At 39.3% G+C, this 26,523-nt stretch overlaps 1 protein-coding gene across 2 annotated transcripts in view; it reads right to left on the bottom strand.

Moving 5' to 3' along the window:
* The window catches only part of PACRG (parkin coregulated), a 444,517-nt gene that overhangs the window by 411,317 nt on the left and 6,677 nt on the right, over positions 1-26,523 (bottom strand). The window lies entirely within an intron of this gene.

Here is a 26,523-nt window from a genome sequence, read left to right as displayed (position 1 = left end):
ATAAGTAAATCTGAATTCAGTGCAATGAAAAATTATTTCACATCTGGTATTAAGGAGACTGTCTTGCCCGAACCCACTGAAGTCAGACAAGAACTCAAAGGTGTGTTTTTCTTTAGTAGATTTAATAGAAGGTTTCCATTCACAGCGCTTCATGAATCATCTTACAGATTACACAGGATTCAGCTTCATTACTAGGAAATCTAGGCATGACTAGGCATGATGTAAGACATCACAGCAACTAGACATGCCTTCTCACTGACTTTAAGTAAGGATGGCTGGGCACCTTACTTGTGTGGACTAATTATTACTGTGGAGAGAGTGTTCTCAGGAGAACGCTCCTTCTCAGAGGGATAGTGAGAGCCCTTTGAGATTGCTGGTGTTACCTCCTATGAGTCTGGGGAGAGAGCGGCTGGACCGCTTGAGTGAGGTTCTCCCTAACAGGAGGAGGGAGGCTATAGAGTGGTGATGGTGGGGCGAGTAAAGGGAGAGGGTAACGAGAAACACCTTCCTGACTGGGACGGGCATCCTTGCTGGTAACTGGTTCTGTAGGGGTGGAACTGTCACTGGCTACAGCATGGGAGCTCGCAGACTGCTGCACACCTCAAGACATGTCACTGGCATCTCCTTCCTACTAAAAGTCCAACTCTTCCTCTTAGTTCTCGCCGCCCCACATCCATTCCACAGGGCTCATGACAGAGACTGATCATCAGCCTGCAAAAGCTGAGTCTTCCTGAGCCTATCCACATCTACAAGATGGTTGACCCCCAGTAATTGGATTTTATTGGTTTCAGTTGAATAATATTGGATCTCCAATGTCATGGTGTGATCTAGATACCCACATCAGATAAGAATAATTCTTCCAAAGGAAACAATGTGACAGGCTACAAAACAAAGCAAAACATATACCCTTTATAACATTAAAAATATTTAATATTAGAAGTCTTGTATATTATTATTAATGCTATGGCAAACTAAACAAAATTCTTACTTGTAAGCTTTTATAATTTAGTGGAAACGTTACCTTTGAGGATAAAATTTCTCTAGCTAATTTTTAGCTAAAAGGTTCTTTAAGAGACAGTTATTAAAATCTATTCAGCTCTTTATTATGATGCCAGTATATCAGAATGATGCCAGTATATCAGAATGTGGTTATCAGGGCCGGCCCCAGGCATGCCGGGGCCCTTGGGCACCACCCTGCCCCAGGCCCTGGTGCTCCCCTTCCGCGATTCACTGCTGCAGATCACAGAGCGGGAGCTTTGGAGTGCCTGCCGTTCCCTTGTTCAACCTACCTTTCTTGGCTGTGTTTTGCGGCTGCACGCACAGGGCTGCCCTTAACCAAGATGGCGGCCGAGGTTTCCCTAAGGGGCTGAAACCTCTGCCGCCATCTTGGCTGATGGCAGGGAAGTGTTAAGGGCAGCCCTGCACGCACTGCACGTGCAGCCACAAAGCAAAGCAGAGAAAGGTAGGTTGAACAAGGGAATGGCAGGGGCTCTAAAGCTCCCACTCTGCGATCCGCGGCAGCAATCCTGCCGCAAATCGCAGAAGGGGAGCGGAGAGGCCCCTGTAGCCCCAGGGGCCCTCAGCCAGGGCCCCACTTGGCTGCCCTTTGGAGCTGGCCCTGGTGGTTATCATAGGCTTGCATTTCATTTTCATACCCATTTAGTTTCATTTACTATGTCCAAAACTTCTCTTGTAGGCACTCTCGAAGAATAGGCTTTCTATATCTTTGCTCCATGACAGAGGATAACATAACCTGCATATAATGCAAATTATTGCAATTATGCAAATTGGAAGACAATAATACCATATACCTCAGTCATATGATTTCTAGCAGATGCTTTATCTCTGCACCTACCAAACACCAGTGAAGGAAGGGGCAATGGCATGCCTTCCTAACAATTTTTCACTACCAGAGAAGATAGGATTCCTATACTACCTGCCCTATCTTCTCTAAGAATACAGTAATTCATGCTAAAATGAAATCAAGTTGGTACAGAATTCCAAAGAGAGAGAGAGTGTTAAAATGAAGAAACAAATGACCAGTGAAAAGGAAACCCATTCTAGGACCTGGCCAGATGTAATGCTCCCAAGATCTTAGCAATGGTTAAGGAATTAGAAGCAGGTCCTGGGATTGTGGGATTTCTCTTTGCCCTCCACCCCAATCCTAAAGTCTTTTACATTCATTCTTCTCACCTAAACAATGGCTAAAGCTAAGTAGGAATTACTATTAAACAGTAATCTGAAAATAGCTTTGAACCTGGTTTTGAATCCCTGGTTAACAGCAATTCCCAACTAGCATTAACCTTATTTAAGACATAAGCCTTAATCAAATAATGGTGGAAAGAGAGCAACATCTAAGAAGATTGCTGTTCTCCATAGGACCTGAAAGACAAATGATGACAAATGTTATGAGTCTAGATTTTCAAGAACATTAGGCAGAAGTCAGATGGTAGCATCACTGACCTTTCTAGAAACAGGCAGCACACAATTCAGCTGAAGGATATTGGAGAGAGGCAATTTTTCAAGGCAGTTGTGGGTGATCGCCACAAGGGAGCACAAAATCCTGTACTGTGTATGTGTATTTAGGCCATGTAAGAAGAAACCTGTATCTTTGTACAAGAATTTAATACCAGAAATATAGCTTGAGGACAACATTTATTGTGAGGTAATAACGGAGAAAATTAGAAGCACTTGACTTCTGCCATGTAGCTCTAGGGACATTATGATTAATACATAATCTCTATAGCCTGTTGTTCAATTATGTTTTAATTCATTGTTATCAAGGTCCTATTACTTAAGAAAGCAAGCCAAATCTGTCATAAACTTTCAGACAAAATAATGAACTATCTCATTAGTATTTGTAATATAAGGCTCTAGTTTATGAAGCACTGTAATAATCTGTAAAATTTAAGTGACTCAAACAAAAATAAAGTATGTCTTATTCCATTTCTGCATCTGCCTATACGTACACAATTTACTTTTAAATCTTTACATGATACCATACTGCAAGAAAAATATAAATACTGAACATTATTTGGACTTCATATACACATCATTATTAACGAGGGATGTAATAAATTAGGCTAGGGTGGACATTCACTATGTAAAGGTAAGATGGATAAGGATTAATGGAATCTGAGAATATATAGACCAAAGATATGTATTATCAACACACATGAATTCTATTAATATGATATACATATTTCTTCCTCTAGGTTTTGCTTCCTTATTTATTACGTTGTACCTAGGATTCCCTAGCAGACTCTGTGATGTGACCATAATTAATCTTAATCAGTGTTGCCTGCCCTTGGGATCACCATAGGGAGAAAGGTGCTAGAAATTTAGCCAGCTCCTTAAAGGCTTCACTGAAAAGAATGAAGTAGTACCATAAAGCTGAGAAAACCTGGAAGTTGCAGGAATCAAATATAACATTAAGAAAGGCAAAGGTTATTAATTAACTGTTCACTTCCAGACTGTAGTTTATTAACTACCAAATTCTTCTGCAAAATGATCCATTTTGATGTTAGAAACGGGATACCCAGGTACTGTTTTGAGTAAATAAGGCAACTTATATACTCATAAAGTACAACATATTGAATAAGATGTTAAATAGCAAAAGATACCTGGGTGGAAAACTCACAGAAATAGAAAGGACCTGTATTTTATTTTGGGCTGCTTCCCCCCCCCCAAAAAAAGACCATATTAGCCAACAACAACAACAACAGATGTTTGAAGAGTACTATTTGTTGCTTTCATTTGATTATTGTAATGTAATTTTATGTACTATGTGTAATGTGGAAATTAACAAATAATTTTTAAAAGACCACATTAGCCAAGCACTAAAATGGCATTAAAATAATATTCTGTACTTTTTATTATTCCTTTTCTCCACAACAACAGTGACAGCAAAATTAAGCATATGTATAAACCAGTTTATCACACCATATTTCCTTTACTAAGTCCCAGATATCAGCACTTCACTATGCAGGAAATTATTAGCATTCTTTGACAAAACTAATTTATAATCTGGTTGACAAGTTGTGGCCTTTGTCCCACAGACTGTAATTTTAATGCTCTTTTGTGTGTGTGTGCAAAATTTAGTCTGTTCATTAGCCAAGTGAACCTTAAAGAACTATATGACATCTTACCTGCATTTTATCTACTTGAGAGAAGCAAATCTATAGCATGGATCATTTGCTAATAGTTTTAAACAGTGACTCCTTGGGGGATGACAGGGTAGCAGCTGACTTGAAATTCTTTTCTGTTATAAAATGCCATCTTAGTTTGAACTTTCTCTCCATCATCTAACATCTAATTATTTCAGTCTTGGAAAGTCACCAAAAAAAGCTGAGGAAATTTTATCTTCTTCAACATCACATAATTTCATTGCTGACATTCTGAATTCCTCATAGTAGGGCTTGAGACCTGATTCTCCTTACTGGAGTTGGCACTGAGAAAAAGGACTTATTTTGTTAGATGAGTACTAGTATTTAATGCCAAAGATCATGATGCACACTAACTTCCATCATTTCTTCGTCAGACATCTGGCAGAAAGCCAAACAAATTTCAGTGAGCATATGCATTCATTTTAGGCTATTCTGAGCATTGAAGTGGACAAATATGCCTAGAGAGTATGCAACAGTAGGGTCCATGAGTTTAATCATAGTCTCCTTGCACATAAGGCACTGTGAAGCGCTATGATATACAGTGGAATTCTAACTAATCTCATGGCACTGATATTATTATTATTATTATTATTATTATTAGTTTATTTATACCCCGCCTTTTGGCCAAAGGCCCTCAAGGCGGCTTACAAAAAACACAAATATAAAATAATGTATAAAAATGCATCAATAAAACAATACAAAATACAATCTGCAAAAGTTAAATAACAATACACATATTAGCTCTTAATGGTGGCTTCATCCGTGGTACAAGTAACTGCATTTTCTGTGTTAAATTCCAGTCTCCTCAAAGCCAGCTGTATTGCATTTGCAACCAGGTCTATAATTTCATATGTTTATTGTTGGGAGGGAAATGTCCTGATTTTCTTGGGCATCCAGCTGCCCCGGCGAGGTGACAGAGGGCAACCCCACTGCCCCTCCGGGGACTCCAGGGATGCCTTGCACGGAACTTCCTCCTCCTCCTCCACATGCTAAATACATGATATTCCACTCTACATGCTAAATACAAACAACATTGTTGCCAAATTGTCTGCATTTTTCCCAATAAAATGCAACAGGTGAAAATAGATTATGAAAGTATGAAAAAAGAAAATGCGTTCAGAAATTTCTTATAATTCATCAATGTTTTGCTGATAGCTATGTTGGGTTATCTGACCTAGTCCATCCCAGAGGCCATGAACGTTAAACTGTTTTAATGAGAAAGCTGGAAGCAGATAAAGGCAAGTAAAAACACATCACATGGTTCCTCCAGGATCAGCTCAGAGTTGCCCTATCTGCTGCTTTCCTCTCCCCAGGTTCAGAGGAACTAACTGTATGGAGGATGGGATAGAGTGGTATTTTTGATGCATTCAGGATTTTGCTTTTGTCTTCCTCTTGTCTCTGTGCTCCCGCACTCCTCTCTCCTCCTAGCTCTATTTACGTAGACTAATTTTTATTCTCTGTGTGCACATGTGTACACACACACACACCCCTACCGTTTAAGGGACATTAATCAATATATACTCCTAAGGCTGCAATTCTAACTCCATTTACCTGGGAGTAAGCCCCAATGAATTCAGTAGTGCTTACTTTAGAGTAAACATGGTTAAGCTTGCACTGTAAATGGCTGTTAATCACCCTTACTCCTCAGGATAGGGTGGGACACCAATCCAATCCTAATGCATAAATATATTATAATCCATAATAAATTATGTAGTTCACCTCTTTTACTTGTGCTATAATAGCAAGAAAAATTATGCTGTAGGTACATATAGCAAGAGATGTTTTAAAGATTAAAATAAAATATATTCTCCACATAGCTTCATAGTCAAAAGCCTGAAACAATGGATTTTTTTACACAGCTGGCTCAATTAAGAGTTGTCATTTTTTTTAAAAAAAGTGCAACAATATTGTCACATGCATCCAACTTCTCCAAGTAGTGAGAAGCTCCATGGGTGCATCATTCACTTGAGTTCAGTTACCTTCGGAACATGGTAACAGGAGACCTATGCATTTTGTAGTTATAAATGCACAGGCTTAGTTAGCATTGACAAAAACATAGCCTAAACATACAGCAAACATCCAACATTGGCTGCTCTTAAATCAGGTCTCTAAGACAGCCAATGCCCTGAGATGCTTCCAGAGCCCCCAAAACTCAGCTCTTTCTTATATGTGTGCATGCTCTCTCTTGGGGCTCATCTACACTGGTTTTTTAATATATATATATATAATTTTTATTAACTTTTTGTGAACAAATTTTCAGTGATAGCCTCCAAACATGAGTACTGCTTGACATAAAAAGAAAATTATATAACTAGAACAAATCTGAAATTCTCCCCTCCCCCTTTGCTGCAAAATATTGAATTTAAAGCCCGTATATAGTAAAAATCAATAAATTCTTGAGATAAAATTAAAAAACGCCACTAAATATAGGACACATGCACACATCAATATAAATCTTTAAAATGTACAACATTAACCACATATAGTTTTAGGCATTCCAGATTCAAATGTAATGTAATGGAGGCTCTCTACCATGTTCTTTTTGATTTACATAAACTATAAATGGATAACAAGTTTCACCGAAATTATCATTCTTGGTGATACGTTGGGATACTCTCAATTTGATAGTTAATTTTTCCATGAAACCAAGATACCATGTTTTCCTATACCAATAATTTACTGTAGCTCCTTGTAACATTTTCCAATGTGTAAGCTATAGTGATCCTGGCTGCCATCAACAAGTGACCTAATAGAGTTTTGTAGATTATACCTTTGTTTGCTCCTTCGAAGTGTTGAATCTAACCGCCAGTTGTGGTGTTCTGTCTATCTCTTTGGAGATGATTATTTCAATTTCATTAAATATTAAAGTTCAAAATTTTTGTACTGAGGCACACTTCCACCACATGTGGTGGTAAGTTCTGGCCATTCCACATCATCTCCACCATCTGAGGGAGTGTACTTGATTAATTCGAGATAGATGCATTGGTGTTAAATACCATCTGTAAGCTATTTTTAACATGGTTTCTCTTATTCAATTGGAAGAGGTTTTTCACCAAAGATTTGTTCCAAAACTTTCTCCATTCTTCCTCCTTGACTTCTACTCCCCAATCACCTTCCCATCATCTATTTAATCCAGATAAGTTCTCTCCCTCTTTATCTAATAAAAGTTGATAAATTTTTGAAATAATTCCCCTATCCCTGTCTCTTGCTGCCAATACAATATTTTCAAAGGGGAATACATTTGCCCTTCCTGCTTCTTTAATGTTAGGACGATGGATAAAATCTGCTGTCTCCAATATAACCATTGAAGATTTTGTCCCTCCAGTGTTGTTGTAAAGGCCTGCTGTGTTATTGGAGAACTGTTAATATAAAAATCATGAAGATGACAAAACCCCTTCTCTCTCCACTGTTGCCAAGGTAAGCATCTATTGCTATTATAAAAGTCTGGGTGAAAAAAGAGGTGTGTTATAGATATCTTAGATAAAAGGTGTTTTTGCCATCTGTGCCAGCTTTGTAGTAGCGTATTAGTGAAGGGATTTTATTTTAATTGTTATAACAAAGCTTTTGAGGGTTTCCTAAAGAGTATTGCTCCCAAAATATTTCACTAAAATATTTTCTAGTTGAACCCATCTTTTTATTTTACTATCCAGTATCATAAAAATAAGTTTATATCATTGATTGGCATCAAAATAATGTTTTAAATGTGGAATTCCCCATTCCCCCTTTTTGGACTGGTATAATAATGTTTTCTTAATTCTGGGCGATTTTTTATTAAAAATACATTGTTCAATTTCTTTTTGCCAAATCTTTAATTGTTTTTCCAGAATGTAATCAGGGAGTGTATGAAATAAAAAGGTTAACTTAGGTAACAATGTTATTTTTATTGTGGAGATCCTTGCTGATAGTGAAAGTTGCAACTTAACCCACTTATCCATATCAGCTTTTAATGTATACCAAATTGGTCTATAGTTCACCATAAATAGTTTATTAAGGTTTCTGTGTATTTGCACTCCCAGGTATTGCAGCTGTTTTGGGCATAAATGAATGCCCAGAGCACCTGAGAATTGGTGTTGTGTCTCTGGAGGTAAATGAAAGCACATTGCTTCTGATTTTGTTAGATTAACTTGTAAACTCGAAACTCCCACAAATTGCCCTAATTCAGTCTTTAATGGGAGCACTGCTTCCGAGGATTGGTCACTGTCAATGCCATATCATCAGCATACATACTGAGAAGATGTGTCAGAGCTTGGAAGTAACTTATTATTTTTAACGAGTTACTTGTAATTAGTTACAATTTTAAATAACGAGTGGGTAATTCCATTACATTTGGCAAGTAAAGGAACGACTAGTAATTTCCCTACTTTTCAGCTGCAACTTTAATGTTTCCACGTTAGGTTGGACGCTACTTGGGGGCGGGAACAAGGGGAAGTCAGCTCCTGGCTGTGATTGGTTAACACAAGACATGTGCCTCACACTGATTGGACCTCTGCGCAGACTCTCTCTTCCCTCGTGATCTGTGTTAGGAGGCACGAGGGAAGAGGTGAATAGGCAGGGGGGGCCTGCTAGTGTCTGACTCTGAGAGGAAAAAATGGACACCGGAGGACAAAGCCAGGGCAAGTACAAGGAGAAGAAGGCAGCAGCAGAATGGCGAAGAGCTGTGGAGGTGAGTGACGATGATTTTTGTGTGTGTGTGTGTGTGTGCCCCGGTATGTGTGTTTTCGGCTGGAGTCTCTGGTTTTGGGGGGGGGGCTCCGGCTCTCTGGCTACCACCCCTTACTCTCCAGACTCTCAGCTTCAATTTTTTTAAAAAAGTAAGTTTCTAGGTGGTCTAATTCCCAAGATATACACCAAAACGTAAACCCCCCACACAACTTTTTTTTAAACAGATCCATGCTCTAGCTACAACTCCCATCAGCCCAATCCAGTGGCCATGCTGGCTGGGGCTGATGGGAGTTGTAGTTTTAAAAAGTAACTTTTCAAAGCTCTGGCTGTAACCCCGCCCTTTCATGATTGTAGCCAATGACGCCAGAGTTGTGACTTGTTGATCCAGGCATGCCTAGGCTGAACGTCAGAATATGGTGGCTTTGAGTTTTTTGCAGTTTGCGTAAGTAATATGGCTTAATGTTTTTTTTCCTCTTCTGTCCAAGAGTCAGACCCTGGGCTATGAAATATGAAAGTATTTAATCCAATATCTGCTTTTCTGGGAGTAAAGCCATTTCTGGGAGTAAAGCATGTACCTGGAGTAAACCCCATTGAACTCCATTAGGACTTGCTTTTGAGTAGACATGGTTAGGATTGTGCTGTAAATTAATGGGACTTGTGAGTAAACATAGCGCAGACGTGTTTTTTTTAAAAAATGAATGAAGTTTATTTATTTATTTTTATTTATTTATTATTTGATTTATATCCTGCCCTTCCTCCCAGTAGGAGTCCAGGGCGGCAAACAAAAGCGCTAAAAACACTTTAAAAATCATAAAAACAGACTTTAAAATATATTAAAACAAAACATCTTTAAAAACATTTTTTTAAAGAAAAAGTTTAAAAACATATTAAAAAGCAATTTCAACACAGACGCAGACTGGGATAAGCTCTCAACTTAAAGGACTTGTTAAAAGAACAAGTTCCTTATCATTTGAGGCTGCAGTTTTCCCTGGTTGAGTAAGCCCCATTGAATACATTGGGACTTGCTTCTGAGTAAACAAACATAGGATTGCACTATAAATATCTTTACAGGTTATATAAATAAACATATTTGATAGTCATGCTTATATAAATATTTTCATAGAATCATAGAATAGTAGAGTTGGAAGGGGCCTATAAGGCCATCAAGTCCAACCCCCTGCTCAATGCAGGAATCCAAATCAAAGCATTCCCCACAGATGGCTGTCCAGCTGCCTCTTGAATGCCTCCAGTGTCGGAGATCCCACTACCTCTCTAGTAATTAGTTCCATTGTTGTATGGCTCTAACAGTTAGGAAGCTTTTCCTGATGTCCAGTCGAAATCTGGCTTCTTGCAACTTGAGCCCATTATTCTGTGTCCTGCACTCTGGGATCATCGAGAAGAGATCCCGGCCCTCCTCTGTGTGGCAACCTTTCAAGTACTTGAAGAGTGCTATCTTATCTCCCCTCAGTCTTCTCTTCTCCAGGTTAAATATGCCCAGTTCCTTCAGTCTCTCCTCATAGGGCGTTGTTTCCAGTCCCCTGATCATCCTTGTTGCCCTTTTTTGAACCTGTTCCAGTTTGTCTGCATCCTTCTTGAAGTGCAGAGACCAGAACTGGACACAGCGCTCAAGATGAGGCCTAACCAAAACTTCCACCCAGTTTTGTCATGCTGTGTCCCTACAAGTATCCAATTGCATACTATGGTTGTACAATACTTCCTTTACATTTTAAGTATGCCTTGGGGTAGTCATGGTTCTCCATTGTTTTCATCCTGAGGGGCAGATAGGCTGAGAAATGGTGAGTAGCCCATGGTCACCCACTACACTTTATAGCTTATTTCCATTTTGAAAAATTAATTAAAACAATTTACATGCAGGCAAAATTTATTAAGCGGATTCACACAATATGTGTAAAGCACATTCAACTCGCATTTAAAGCGCATGACTTCCCCTAAAGAATTCTGGGAAGTGTCATTTCCCCCTCACAGTTATAGTTCTCACCACTCTTAACAAACTGCAGTTCCGAGCGACTTCCGCCTGTGACTTCGCCTGTGCCTGCCTTTGAGACGAGCTCTCGTCTCAGAAGAAGCTTTTTCAGTTTTAAAATCAGTCAGAATGTTTTTTTTTACTGGTAAAGACTTTCTCCCGGGCAGGGAGAAACCTAGAGATTAACCACAAAAGCTTGTGTTTGTTGGGGGGAATGGATTTCATTAGTTTATGAAAGAAGGTTCAGCCAGCAACGCCGGACGGACTTCCAACCAAGCTCTAACTGATTAAGCGAGACGTTTATCTTTTCTTTAAAGATAAACGGATTTTAACAGGCAAGCATCTTTCTTTCTATTTTTATCATCTGGCTTAAATTGTTGCAACAAAAAGAGATTTGTCAATGAATCAGCTATAAAGAATCCCTGGGTGAGTTATAACTCTTCTCTTTCATTCACGAAATTAAGGAGGAAAGAAATCATAATAGCTTATCTTTGTTTTTTATTGCAAAAACCTGGCCTGGAATTGTACATTTTGAAGATACAAACGGATGAGGGATTTCTATTCCGAGGAGAAAAAAAATAATAATAAATCTGATTTATGAGCTTTTGAGTATTATATGTCTGGGACTATTTTTTCTGGTCTATTTCATTCTGACGAATCTGCTTGTTCTGGATGCCACTAACTGTTTTGATGCTGTGAACTAAATTTGTTTTGCATTCCTGAGCATATAAGAGATAAGGCAGGCTGTGTTGGCTACACTGTGATGTCATCAGGCTTGGAATATTAACCCCTTTGTTGCTGGAATAAGAAGTGGTTTTTTTTTCTTCGTGGTTTTAAGAATGGCAATCAAGAAAGTGACTGAGAATCTGGAAGTAACTATGTTTCAGAAAATAATGGATGAGATTGAGATAATGAAACAAACCCTGAGACAGGGTAGACAGGAGATGAAAATTGAATTTGGCAAAATGAAGCGAGCTTAAACAAATAGGGGATTTTGTGAGAGAGGAGGTTGTTGAGATCAGAGATACAAATGGTCAAGCATTAGAAGATGAAAAAAGAAAAATTAAAGGGAAGATGCAAGCCCTGGAGATTGGAACAAATGTGGAACTGAAAAAGACTTGGAGTTTATGGATATTAGAGATAAAGTTTACTGTTTGGAATTCAGCGTTGTCTCCGAAGAAATTAATGAAGATATCAGAGATAAAGTTATCAATGTCTTGGATAAATTTCTGGACTGGAATGATGTGATGGAGTTTGACATAGAAAAAATCTATAGAATTAATTACAGATATGTGACAATGGAAAAACTTTCAAGAGATGTGCCAGTGCATTTCGTAAAAAAGAAGAATAGAGATATGACTTTACAACAATATTTCAGCAACACATTCAGAATTGATGGCAAGGAAATATTTGTGATAAAGGAAATTCATATCAGACTCTTATTATATGACTATGGCTATGACAGCAAGATTATTATGGGACACTGATAATGGAAGAATGGCTACTGAAATTATTGGACCTAACAGGATTATTATGGGTGCAAGGATGGAAGATGGAAGATGGAATTAGCATTGATAATGGAAGAATGGCTATTGAAATTATTGGACCTAACAGATTTGATAAAATGGATTAATTGACATGTTTATTTGCAGAAAAATTGATAGATATATTTCTCAAGGAGTTGAAACCTCTCTTTGACTTTTTGTGGAAAGAATAAGGTGATGTTTATGAGATTTGATGATTAATTAAGATAACTAATGGAGGAAAGTGATTTTGTAATATAATTTAAGAGACAGGTTTGTTATATATTGTAGACCTATAACTGATCTGCGACAAATCGGAAGTCAACATTTTATTTTATTGTTTAATTTGTATTTTTGTTTTGTTTTGTTTTTGAAAATTTGAATAAAAATTAATGATAAAAAAAAAACTGCAGTTCCCATGATTCTGTGGTGGGATTCATGTGCTTCAAATGGGTGTTGAATGTGCTTTAAAGGAATGGTGTGGATCTGCCCTAGGTATGATGTTCATTCAAGAGTGAATTGAAAAGAACAATTTTAAAAGATACTTCTTACTCTTACTCATTTTTCAGACCTCTTTCTGAAGTAAAGGGTCAAATCTGTAAAAACATTTGGAGCAGCCACATTAAAAGATAAGGGCAGGGTATTCCAGGCAGGGGGTTGCCAACCCTGCTTGGATATGGATGTCTTTGCAGAAGAACCCTAGTCAAGGTTTACCAACAGCACAGTCCAAACTATATCTACTTAGAAGTCAGTCCTGTGGAGTTCTATGGGGCTTAATCCCTTAGTAAGTGTGTTTAGAATTGCAGCCTTCAGGAGCCTCCATCTTTACTCCCCAAAGCTCCCATCTAACATCTCCACAACACTAGGCTCCTTTGTCTCTGCTGTGGCCTTCTGGTGACTGCCCTAGCCTGAAGGCACTTAACCCTTCTTGCTGAAAGCAAGTAGGCTAGATTAAATGTTCCCTACCCAGGCTCATATATATAAAATATAAACGGCATTTTGTCAAAAGTATTTTGGTTTACATTTTATACCTCATCCTTGGTTTTCCAAGCAAGGCATGGAATGCTTCTCATACAGAATTAATTTGAAATGCTGCATATTTATTATCATAATCATCATATTCAAAATAAAAAATATATGTACTGCCTTCAAGTTGATTCCAACTTATGGTGACCCTATGAATAGGGCTTTCATGAGGCTGAGAGGCAGTGACTGGCCCAAGGTCACTCAGTGAGCTTCATGGCTATGTGGGGATTTGAACCCTAGTCTCATTTTGTTCTCACAACAACCCTGTGAGATAGTAGGTTAGACTGGCCCAGGCAGGGTTATTTAGTGAGCAAAAATGATGCAAATAGGATCTCTTTTAATTGTGCTATCGACCTGCTTACTTCCACTCTGACTGGGGCATCTTGCAGCATGGGGAAGAGATGGGGGCACATCACAGCTGAAGTTCACCCATATAGGAGCATTATCTCTTGTTTATTACAGAGACACCTGTTGCAGGTTTTGCTGCTAAGAGCAGCAGTCAGTTAGTGCGGCCACTTGAGTCACAGCTTGTTGATCCTGAGGAGGCAAAACTAGAAAGTGAGGTTCAGAAAGGAGGCCCTGTGCACGAGGAGGAGGAGGGCATGAAGCAGTGCCAGTTGCCCACAGCCACATCTGCAGAACAGCAAGTACCATGGTTTGGCTTTGAGAAAGCTTGTCCATTTGTGAGCCAGAGTGGGAAAAATGTTGTTGTACGATGCAATTACTGTCTTCCAAGGATCAAAAATCTGAGATCAGCTGTTTCCTCCTCATCCAATGTGAAGAAATATTTTGAGGTAAGCCTTTGTCATGCTGGTCCTCAAAGAGTGTCCATTGTCTATTTATGTTTAAATTGTGAAGTTCCTCTTCCATTTTTTCTTGGATTCATGCTTTGTTCTTCTTCTTCAGAGGGCACACCCTGAGAAGCTGAGAGCAACTGAAGAAGCAATAAAGGCAAGGAGACGTGGCCTTCCTGAACCAATGCATGACACCCCTCCTCCCAAAATGCTGAAGCAGCAGCAGACAACCCTTGAGAGGTGGGGATCTGGCAGGGAGCCTGTCACCCAGAGCAATCTCAACAGGAGAATCATTGATTTCATTGTAGAGGAGACATTACCACTTCAGACTGTGGACAAACCATCATTCATTAATCTGGTTCGCATTGGACTCCCCAAAGATCTCACCATCATATGTGCCAAGACTCTGAGAGACAGAATTGAGAAGAGAGCAGGCCACATGAGAGAAACTCTTACAAACCGAATGGGTGCTGTGGCATATATAGCAACCACTGCAGATTGTTGGACCAACGGCAAGAACAGTTACTTTGGGGTAACAGCCCACTGGATCAACCCAACTACCCTGAAACGTGAGGTCGGGGCCTTGGCTTATAAGCATCTGAAGGGGCGCCATACATACGATGTCCTTTCAAAAGCACTGCATGATGTACATGTGCAGTACAGGACCCACAACAAAGTTATGTGCACTGCTACAGACAATGGCTCCAACTTTGTGAAAGCGTTCAGAGTTTTCATGGCCAAAGAACCAGTGGAAGCTGCAGGCACCAGTGACAAAGATGGTGATAACCAGGAGGAGGAGGAGGCTGAGGTGGAGTTTGTGCCTATCTGTGAGATCCTGGACACAGGACCTGAGGCAGAGGAAGAAGCTGCAGACTCAGGAGAGGATTTTGTTTTACCACCACACCAGAGATGTGCTAGCCACACCCTCAACCTTGTGGCAACACAAGACATAGAGGCCATGCTTTCTGACTCCTCCAAAAGTAGTCTTCTTGGTCCTTTCAAGAAACAGTTTCGTTCCCTGATGGGAAAGTGCAGCAAGTTGTGGTCCAAGCAGAACCAGTCAGCCCAGATTGCTGACTATATCCATGCGCAATGTGGTGTGTATCTGAAGGTACCGAATAAGACCAGGTGGAATTCCACCTTTGATGCGTTGAAGCAACTACAAGAGCTCCTGTCAACTGTGCCACTAAAAATGCATGCCATAATGGACCGCTGCTCCTTGTCCAGGATCACAGCTGCTGAGATTGAAGTGGTACAGGAATACACAGAGATTATGGAGCCACTAGCCCAGTCCCTAGATATCCTGCAACGGGAGAACGGCATGTTCATGGGGTATTTGCTACCAACGCTCTGCAATCTGGACCGCAAGTTAGAAGGACTGGAAAACAAACCTGAGAGGTACACATACTGTTTTCAGCTGCTGAGAGGTGTGCGCGAAGCCCTAAGAAAGCGGTTTGCAGCTATCTGGGAGGACAAGAGGCTTCTTCTGGCAGCCTGCCTACACCCTCGCTTCAAACTAGATTGGCTGGAATCGTGTCAGGCCACCACCCATACCAACAAGTAAAAACATTAGGGAAGCCCTTTGGGTGGATTACTCCAAGGGAAATGTTGTCTCAAGGAAGGCATCAGAGGGCTTAAGGTGGTAGGCAGGGACTGGGCCTTTTCTTCCTGGGGCTCCTCATCACAACCTTGGGTTGCTGCAGGTAATCCTTAAGGGTCTGCTGTGCTGCCACATGAGTGTGGTGACTTGGTCACCTTCCTACCTTCCATGTCATCATCCACAGGCTCAGTCTGGTCCCTGAACCAGGGGACATGACAAGCATCAGGAAATTAAGAGCAGATGATGGTTTCCTAACATATATGTGTTAACATATCCTCTCTCTTTCTTAGATACACAATGGAAGCCTTGCTGAAAGCTGAAATAAAGATGGGTGTACTTAATGAGGACAGTGATCAGTCTTCAGATAAAGACCAGGAAGGAGATGACTTAGAAGATGACTTCTTTAACTTTCTGCCCCAGGGCAAGAAGTCAGCAGTGGACACTGCTGAGGAGGAACTGGTGAGGTACCTGAGGTCTCCCAGCAGGGAAGTGTCATCACTCCATGGCTTTCCACGTGTGCTGCGGTGTTTTTTGCAGCACAACACAGGCATGCCTTCAAGCGCCGCAGTAGAACGCCTGTTCAGTACTGGTGGCAACGTAATGACTGTAAAAAGACATTCCTTGTCTGACATGCTCTTTGAGCATCTTGTTCTTTTGAGACATAACAGAAACATATTATAAAAGCATTTCAAGTGTAAAATTTGATTTCAAGAGTTGGGGTATCTTCATTGTTTGGGGGGATGTGAGATTCTGTTATGCCATTATGTTAATCTTATGGATAATTTTTTTTATTCTACTACCCTCTGTGTGTGTGTGTTTATTTTTAATATTGTTTTAGGCTTCTTAGATGTGCAGCAGCCAACGCCAGCACCTTGTAGGAGTTTTTTTAAAAAAGTAACTGAAATGTAATTGTAGTGATTACTTTTGAGAAAAAGTAAAGTAATCAGTTACTTTCAGAGCAATTGTAATTGTAACGGTAATTACTACTTTTGGGCCAAGTAATTGTAACTGTAATGTATTACTTTTTAAAAGTAATCTTCTAAGCTCCGAGATGTGTATCCTGATTTATCCAAAATATTTATTAATACTTTGGTTTTGTCTCAGATGTTGTGGTAAAGGTTTCATCACCATCAAAAACAGAAGAGGAGAGAGAGGGCATCCTTGTTTCATTCCTCTATGAATTGTAAATTGTGGAGAGTCTCTGCTATTTATCCTAATCACTGCTGTAGAAGGTAAATTTGATTTAAAATGGTTAAAAATCACTTTCCAAAATTCATTCTTTTTGCTACCTCAATTAAAAAGGACCAGTGTCCACAGTCAAATGCTTAGTATATATCTAGAGATAAAAAGGCCATAGGGATGCTATTAGATTTGTTGAAATGGATTAAATTTAGTATATGATGTATTGGGTCTGCAATTTGTCTTCTGGGTATAAATCCTGTTTGATCTTCATGAATTAGATTTGTGGCCATAGTCTTTAATCTATTTGCCAACAAGGATGTAAATATCTTGTAGTCATTGTTTAATAACGCTATTGGTCTATAAGATTCTACAATTGAAGGATCTTTAGGGGTTTTGGAATCACTGTGATTCTAGCTGTTTTCCATGTTTGAGGGAAAGGGTGTCCATGAAGAATAATATTAAATAATTGTACCAATTTGGGGGTTAAAATCTCTTTAAATTTTTTAAATAAAATTCATTAGTAAAACCATCAGGCCCAGGGGATTTGTTGGATTTTAATTTGTCAATTGTATTTTTTTCATCAGCCCGTATTTCTTCTGTTAATTAGGGTCTCTCTCTCTTCTCCTGTTAAGAGTGCAAAGACCAGCCTTATTTATGTTTCTTCTGCTGAATGGTCTACCTGACGGTCTTCATATAGATTTGAGAAGAATTCTGTGAAAGCTTGTCCAGATGGCTCCAGAGTTACATGTTTTGTGTGTTTTTTATGTTTACATTTTAATCAATTTGCTAATAATCTTGAGCTCTTACTGCCATGCTCAAAATTTTTTTGTTTTGTGTACAGCATACCAATTAAAATTTTGTTTGTTTCAATCAAGTCTAGTTCATTTCTTTTTAATGTAAGCATCTTAAATGTCTGTCGTGACCCTATGAGACCATATTGATTCTGTAGCAGTGCAATTTCCTGTTCTAGCATACTGGTCTGTGCCCTATTTGATTTCCTACCCTCCGAGAGTTCCTTGATGCATATTCCCCGGATGACTGCCTTCATTGCTTCCCATTGTGTGCCTATAGAAGTTTCTGGGGTTTCATTTTCTTTAAAATAATTTGTTAGTGCTTCTCTGATTTTGTCTCTGCTGGGTTGTCTGATAAGCAACCAAGGGTGAAAGTGCCATGAAGGGACAGTGGCTTCCGATTGACCAAGCTGCAATGTGACCAATACTGGGGCATGATCTGTAATCCGTATCACTCCTATATCAGCATTTTGCACAAGAGGAAGCAGAGTGTCTGAGAATAGTATGCCATCGAGCAGTGAATGAGTTTTATAAACTGACGAGAAAAAGGTGTGACTATGATCAGTTGGGTATAATGCTGACCACACCTCTTCAAATTATGACATTGCAAAATGCGTAGAAATTGCATTTTGGTTTTGCTTATTGTTTGGGCATTGTTTGATTTCAGTCTAGTTTTAATTTTTTAAAATTTTTTGATTGAGTTAGTGGCTTTCAAGTTAATATTAAAATCGCCACCCAAAACTGAAAAATGGAAATGGACTGCCTTCAAGTTGATCCCGACTTATGGCTACCCTATGAATAAGGTTTTCATGGTAAGCGGTATTCAGAGGGGGTTTACCATTGCCTCCCTCTGAGGCTAGTCCTCCCCAGCTGGCTAGGGCCTGCTCAGCTTGCCACAGCTACACAAGCCAGCCCCTTTCTTGTGTGCAACTCCCAGCTGGGGGGCAACTGGGCTCCTTGGGACTGTGCAACTTGCCCACGGCTGCACAGGTGGCAGGGCATGTAACCTCTGAGCCATTCACCCAAAATTACATTTCCCAATTTGAATTTAAAGACCTTTTTGAAAAGACTTGCAAAAATATATTTTTTGTCCTTTATTGGGGGCGTGTATAGAACCAAAAGTGCATAACTCCTTTCCATCCAATAACCCAGCTACGAATATAAATCTGCCTTCAGGGTCTCTCAGGATCTTTTTAACTTCAAAAGGAAAATTAGACTTAAAAATTATTGCCATACCTTGTGCTGTGGATGTGCCTCTGGCTAAATATTGATTTCCAAAATAGGCATGTTTTAGTAGAGTCTCTGATTTTTGGGGATTATGAATTTCTTGTAAAAATAAAACAGAAGGATGCATTTGCTTAATGCATGAGAGTATGCACCTTCTTTTAATTACATATCTTAAACTTCTTACTTTCAGGGTCACTACTTTCGTATTGTTCATCTCACTGGACTTTCATTAAAGAGTAACTATTGTTTAACTACATCTAAAATGATGCAACTGGTTAACTGAAAAAACACTTCCATCAGCAGCAATGTACCCACCCCTGCCCCCAAACATCCCCTAGCCCTTCCCCCCCCCAACATCACTAATAGCCATTTCTTCAGAACAGTAAAACCTCAACTAAAGAAATATCCCTTTCAAAAAGGGTCCAAATTAGGCTAGCCCAGATATAATTATTTATTTATTTATTATTTAATTAATTTGTATCCCACCCTTCCTCCCAGCAGGAGCCCAGGGCTCCTAGTCTGGCTAGTGCTTGTGCCAGTTGGCTCGAGCTTTTTGGCCCAAGGTGCTGTAAGCACTGTATTGCCAGGTAATGGCTACAACTAGATCAAAACAAATATTGTCAGTATCTTCTTATCCCCCCCCTCCCAGAAGTAGCATTCAATAAAACTAAATTCAGGTCCATGACATGAAAAGTTGTCCCCCCCATGAACCCTCAGTCTGACTCCTTAGCACTCAAACATATATATCTGAAAATAGTTAAAGTTATCCCCTTTTTATCTCTTGTTCCTGCGACCTCTGTCTCCCCGAAAAGGAGAAATTGTGATGAGACCTGTATCCTTATAGAAGGAGTAATTTATATAAGGAACGGAGTGCTGACTCTAGCTGCGATTTTGTGGAAGCGGAAGATGTGATGATTCCTCTTGCAGAATGTCACGCTTATGCTGCATTCCCCTTGTATGTTGTTTTTCTCATCTCCTTCCTCTAGCCGTGCGGGAGCCTTGCTGTCCTTCATCTGTTGTTTCTTCCAGTTCTGTGATGCCCAGTTCTGAGTTGCATTCTGTGAGCAAACACTGAGCTTCTCTCAATGTAGATGTTGAGAGAAGTTGGCCATTACGTGTTACTAGCAGCTAAATGGGAAGGCCCAATGGTTAGGGTTGCCATATTGCCCGGTTAGCCGGGTTTTACCTGGATTCTTTGCATGCCACCTAGCGCCCGTTTAGCCCCTTAGGTGGCCTGGATTCTCAGCTTTAATAAAAAAAAAAGTTTCTAGGTGGTCCGGTTCTCGAGATATACACAAAAACGTCAGCCACCCCCCCGACTGTTAAATCTTTTTTTTAAACAAATCTGTACTTTATAGCGCTTCGTAGCTCCGTCTAACCCCCCCTGTTCAGGATTGCAGCCAATCAGTGTGAAGCCAATTTGGTTGACCTGGGCAGTGTCTAGAAAATCTCACTGCAATGCCAGAAAATGGTGGTCCCCCCCCGTTTATCTGAAAATCTCATAAATTGGGTAAGTATATACATTTCAGTTTTTTTTCCCTCTTGTGTGCAGGAGTCAGATCGTCGGCAGTGTTTTGAAAACCTGCCCAATACTTGCTTTTGTGGGGGTAAAAGCATGCTAATCCCATATGCCCAGAGTAAATCCCATTGAATTCAATAGGACTTACTTTTGAGTAGATATGGCTGTAAATTAATGGGACTTTTGAGTGAATGTAAAAAAGAATTGTGTTTGTGTTCTAACTATTTCTGCCTCCCCTCCAGTCCTATTTTAAAGCAAGTAGGCAGGTATTACAGTTTTTATTCTGTAGGAAACTAATACTGATTTTTTTAAAACTAATACTGATTTTTCTACAATGAACAACTGGTTTGACAATAAACTATTATATGGGCTGTACGTATTTATACATCTGCAGTGTGTGTGTGTGTGTGTGTGTGTGTGTGTGTGTGTGTGTGTGTGGAGTCTTTCCAACAACCCTGTGAGGTAGGGTTGGGAAACCAAGGCAACTCACAATAAGAAATAAATCCCTTTAAAATCCAATAACCATAAAGCAAGAATAAACAGTTGGAAATCAACCTAAAGAGGCATGATTCGGAATTTTGGGTTGGGTGAATGAAGTTTATTTATTATTTGATTTATATCCCGCCCTTCCTCCCAGTAGGAGCCCAGGGCGGCAAACAAAAGCACTAAAAGCAATTTAAAACATCCTAAAAAACAGACTTTAAAATATATTAAAACATCTTTGAAAATATTTTTAAAAGCTTTAAAAAATTATTTTTTTAAAAAAAAAGAAAAGGCTTAAAAACATATTAAAAAGCAATTTCAACACAGACTCAGTCTGGGATAAGGTCTCAACTTAAAAGAACAAGTTGAAATAACAAGTTCTTTATCACTTGAGGCTGTAGTTCTCTGCACACTTCCCAGTTTGAGTAAGCCCCGTTGAATACATTGGGACTTGCTTATGAGTAAACAAACATCGGATTGCACTATAAATATATTTACAGATTGTGTAATTGATAAACCTATTTGATAGTCATGTTTATATAAATATTTCTTCATACCGTGTCCCAATAAGTATTTGATTTCACACTATGGTTGTAGATGATTTTTTTCTCTACATTTTAAGTGTGCCCTTCTTCCTGGGGGTGGTCATGGTTCTCCATTGTTTTCATCCTGAGGGGAGGGTGGGCTGAGGGATGGTGAGTAGCACATTTAAGGTCTCTTCACCTCCCCCCCCTTTTTTATTTGTATTTATTCTATATTTCTCCAATATCTTCCCCTGGCTGTTTTTATGTATTTTAAATATTTTTAGATTAAATAAATAGGAAATCATAATTGTAAACCTCCCTAAAAGCAATTTGCCTATCCTTATGTTTTGGCAAAGTGATGGTGTGAAGGCATGCTGGTAGAACAAGAGACCATGTCTGAGGCATGTTATAAGGTGTTTGAGGACTTTGTCACACATTACTTTTTGAGACCTGTAGATTCATGTTGGAAAGAGCACGTGCACGTATTGAATGGTGGCTTGGGTGCTGTTTTTTCAGTCTACGCTGCATGCGTAAGGAAGGTGATACATCATCTGGCAGCTAGCTTCATAATGAAAAACATTTGGATCACCATTCACTTGTTTACTTTTCTCACTATTGAGACCACTTCATATATTACTTTTTCATACACAGAAATTTAATCTTTGGCATTGGTAATCTAATTAGCAAGTATGCTAAAGGTTGTTGCACACTTCCAGGCCCAGTTTCATTTTGAGTAGGGAAGTGGAACCTGTGTAGATGTGGTTGATCAAAGGGAGAAGAAATTTTGAGTTAAGCAAAGCTCTGCTTTTATAAAACCTAAGAAACATACAGATACTTTGAATGTCTGAGTGCCTGCACCAGTGGAATACTGGAGGAACTTGTAAAACTTGCTGCTACAGTATTTAGAACTGAGTATGTGGAATGAAAGACTCCTTTTTCTAACATTTTGGCTTCTTGTTTTTCTCCACCCACCACATCTCTGAAATATATCGTATATGTAATGGTTAACCAGACTGGTGACCTGACTTACTTTATGTTTGTTGCTATTTTGTGTTTTTATTGTGTTTTTATATTGATTGTGCATTCTGTCCTGAGCTCTGTTTTTAACAGCAGAAGGGCAGGATATAAATCCTCTTAATCAATCAATCAGTATTCCATAGTGTTGGAAACTAGAGTCTAAGCATTTAAGGCTGAAAATGTAAATTTAAAAAAAAAAGATTTCTCACATCTTTCCCCAGTTTTTGGTGGTATTTCCTAGGCACAAAAACAAATCAACAATCCAAATATTAATATGCAAATATTTGAATAATATGCAAATGATATGCAAATATTTGAATAATATGCAAATGATATGCAAATATTTGCATAACATGCAAATTAGCCTGCCCGGATTTGTGGAACTGGAATATGGCAACCCTACCAATGGTATTTAATGCTTACTTTTTGAAGAGCAGTTGTTATCGGTCAAAAGTCTCTGTGTCTCCTCAAAGTTTCAGGGCACTAGTCTTGTAACACAATGATTGCTTTATCATTATAAAACAGTTCCTTCAGTTTTCTTACTTTTTGCAAGAGTTCTTCTTTTTGGTGTATCTTGCAAAGCATACTATGATGTCTCTTGGAGGGGCTTTGTCCAGAGGTTTAGCCGCTATTGCCCGATGTGAGCGCTCCACTTCTGACAGAGCGAGTTTGAATTCTGGGATGGTGGTGGTCAGCCAGGCAGCTATAAATGATGCCATTGAGGGGGAATGTTCCTCCACCCCTTCTTTAATGCCTCTAAAATGAATGTTTGAGCAACGTGTGTTTCTGCAATTCTTCAAGTTTATTTTTAAAAATTTGATTTTCCTGCTTTAAAATTAAAACATCATCCACATTCATTAGGCCCAAATCTAAAGCCTCTGATGCTGAGGCTGCTATGTTATCCATTCGCTCAACAAGTCTCTCAATCTTATTTTTCAAAGTTTTCAAGGCAACCTTCCAGCTATCTTCAAGATCTGTTTTGAAGGATTTTAATTCAACTACCAAATCTTCTTTTGAAAGCAGAACATTAGCTCCTACCTCTTGAGGCATCATCTTAGTTGTTCTCGATTGGCATGGGGCCATATTGTCTAGCACAGGCTTTTTTGCTGTACTTGGGTCATCCACATCCAGTGGCTTGAAACAGCCCATTAAATCTCCTTCTTTGTTTCTAGGAGTGGTCGGAAGCATTCCCCAAAGGGTTTCAGAGGTTTTAGCGAGGATATTGGGCGTCTTTAGTGCCGTTTGGGGTTTTTTTTTACTCCGAGGGGAAGAGGAGCAGGGAGATTAGGCAGCCATCATGCAGCTTAGCAAGCCATGCCCCATCTACACAGGGTTTTACTGTGTGTCTGGTACTACTTGCATCCCCTTTTATTTCACATGAAGTTACTGGCAAATAGAAGCTATCACAGTTTCCCCCCTGCAAATCTGTACTAACGCAATCCTCTGATAATACAAAAAGGGAAGGGAAAAATGTCTTCATTCTGTATCTCTAGGGCTTGCAGACGCTTTGCTCCAATGCATTTAGGTGGGTGTGTCAATCGTTCCCCTCTCTGTACCCACTCCCCCCTTCTCCTCCCTTCTTTCATTTTATTTCCTGTGGGCTGATGAGCAACTTCCGCTTCTCTCTCCTGTTCTGCAAGCTTTTTTTATGTTGCAGCAAACTGTGCCTTTATTTTCTTTCCCCCCCTAACTTGCGCACAAAATCATAACACTGCTCAAAGATTTGTATTTCATCTGCATTGTACCAGTGAAAATACAAATAAGCACACTTCTGGGTGGTTGTTTTTTTAAATGAAATTTACTGGTAGAACAAACTGCGCATGGTCAGTTGCCAGGTAAACGGAGTGGAAATGTTAAAGGGCGTGGTCTTTAGGAAACTTAATGATTGACACTTCCCCTCATGTGTGACTACAAAACACAGTGTTTGCAGCTGGCATTGATCCCTTATTGCGGAAGGTGCAAACAGATAATGCAGGTAAAAACAGCGCCATTAGCACCAAATTATACTCCCATGTGGATAAGCCGTTGGTGGTGGGGTGGTATTTGTGGGTGAAGGCATCCCTCTTTCAGATATTTGCTAGCTAGCTGTTAAGTTTCCATAGCAATGATTCACCTCTAGTTTTCCTAACAACAGATCATATCAGGCTAGACCTGGACAACCAATATGGCCACTTTAGCAGTCTCTCTCTTCTCCAGACCCCAATCTTCCACCAGAGAATGATACAGTTGGAAGGAAACTTGGAATCCATCCAGTCCAACTCCCTGTTTACAACAGTATTTTCATGATGGCCTTTAAACTCAGACTATTTAAGAACCATCCAAGATGTCATAAGAGCACCATAATGTCAGTGCATGAACCTCTCATCTCATACTCCTAACAAAATGATTTGTTAGCCTTATTGCTATTTCATTTAAACGGTAAGATCCAATTTACACACACCCAATATTCCTGCTAAATAGCTTATGTTCTTCAGCTTTGCATTTATGAACTGCATTGTCAGGATCCAACTAGGGTATATCTGGACAGAAGCAAACTTCTATACAAGTATTCCCAGTTCAAGGAAGAAAATGCATGAAGAGTTGGCACTGCAAATGCTGGGGCTGAACATCGCTAGTCTAAGAGTATTTTCACACATCGGATATAAAGCAGCTCTTACTTCAATCAGGTTTTTAATAGGAATGTCAAACAAACATTTGCCAGAATGCTCTTGTGCACAATGAATGCTCCTTTTCCCATATGATCAGAATCAGGAGGCTGAGCATTTGAGCTGAGCAACAATGGGGGAGAGGTTACTTAACTCTTTCCATTATTATTCTTCTCAGTGTTGCCCCCAAGCTTTTTTTTTCTGTCCATGAAGAAAATATATCCCCCCCAGGGGGACAGGACGATGGGGACAAGTTTGATCAGAGAAATGGATAGAAGGCAAAGGATTATGAATACTCCCCTTCCTCTGCTGCCTTAATTTCTCTGCTTAAACTCACAGCCTTCCAAGGCTGCTTTTGCTAAAAAACAAAACAAAATATGGCGGGGTGGGAACTAAACACAACTATTTGTTATGTCTAGCTTAAGCCTAGAATCTAGCACCCTGCTCTTTCATCACCCAAATAGATTATTTGTGCTACACCTCAGCTGCAGTAGAAGTGCTTTAGTTGATTACAACCTAGAAATAGTTGTATTCAACATCTGTATTATGGCGAACACCACCTGTAGCACTGTATAAAAAGTGAAGTATCAAAGTGGAGCCAGTGAAGAACCATGGAGAAGGAGGATGAGAGAAGGAAATTTGGACTACGTATATGTGTGGGTGGATGCTTTAATGGATATAGCTCTTCTCCAGTGCCAAATCTGACTACTTACACTTATGTCATTCATACAGATTATGTGTTATTGATCATATCCATGCATTTTCTTACCTCAACAATCTTCTGTAGCAAAAAAAATCTTGGCACATTTGTCATTTTAAACACACTTCCATTTTAGCTAGGATGTGTTCATTACTCGAACTATCAAATAGCAAGAATACTTTTGCCACAAACACTAGCCTCTGAAAGCTTCAGAGTTTCAGTTATTATACAAATACGTTATTTAGGAAGGTCAAACTACTAATTATGACACTTGGCCTTACAGTCTCACTTAAAATTGTTTTAAAAGCCTCTCTCCTTTCTCCCTCTAAGCAAAATAACAACCACTCCTAACATTTCAGATATCAGTTTAGTTGGTGAAATAACATGTTGGAAAAGCTTTTAGCTAAAGTAAAACCTGACAATATGGCAATTTGTTCTACTTTATAAATAAGAACTCTGGCCTTTTGACTCAGAAAGGAAAACATCATTATACATGGTTTAGCTGGGCCTAATTTTCTACACATTTGTTAAAAAAAAAAAACACTTTACACAATAGGGCTGTGGCCAAAGAGGGCAAACCTTGCTTCTGTACTTTTTCATATTTGATAATCCACATTGACCAATCTTGACAGTCATTTTTTCCAAAACATGAGTGGCCAACATGAAATATAAGACACATC

This window comes from Rhineura floridana, chromosome 4, assembly GCF_030035675.1.
Source record: "Rhineura floridana isolate rRhiFlo1 chromosome 4, rRhiFlo1.hap2, whole genome shotgun sequence".
In the NCBI taxonomy this organism is placed as follows: domain Eukaryota; kingdom Metazoa; phylum Chordata; class Lepidosauria; order Squamata; family Rhineuridae; genus Rhineura; species Rhineura floridana.
This window is presented reverse-complemented; position numbering and strand designations above follow the sequence as displayed.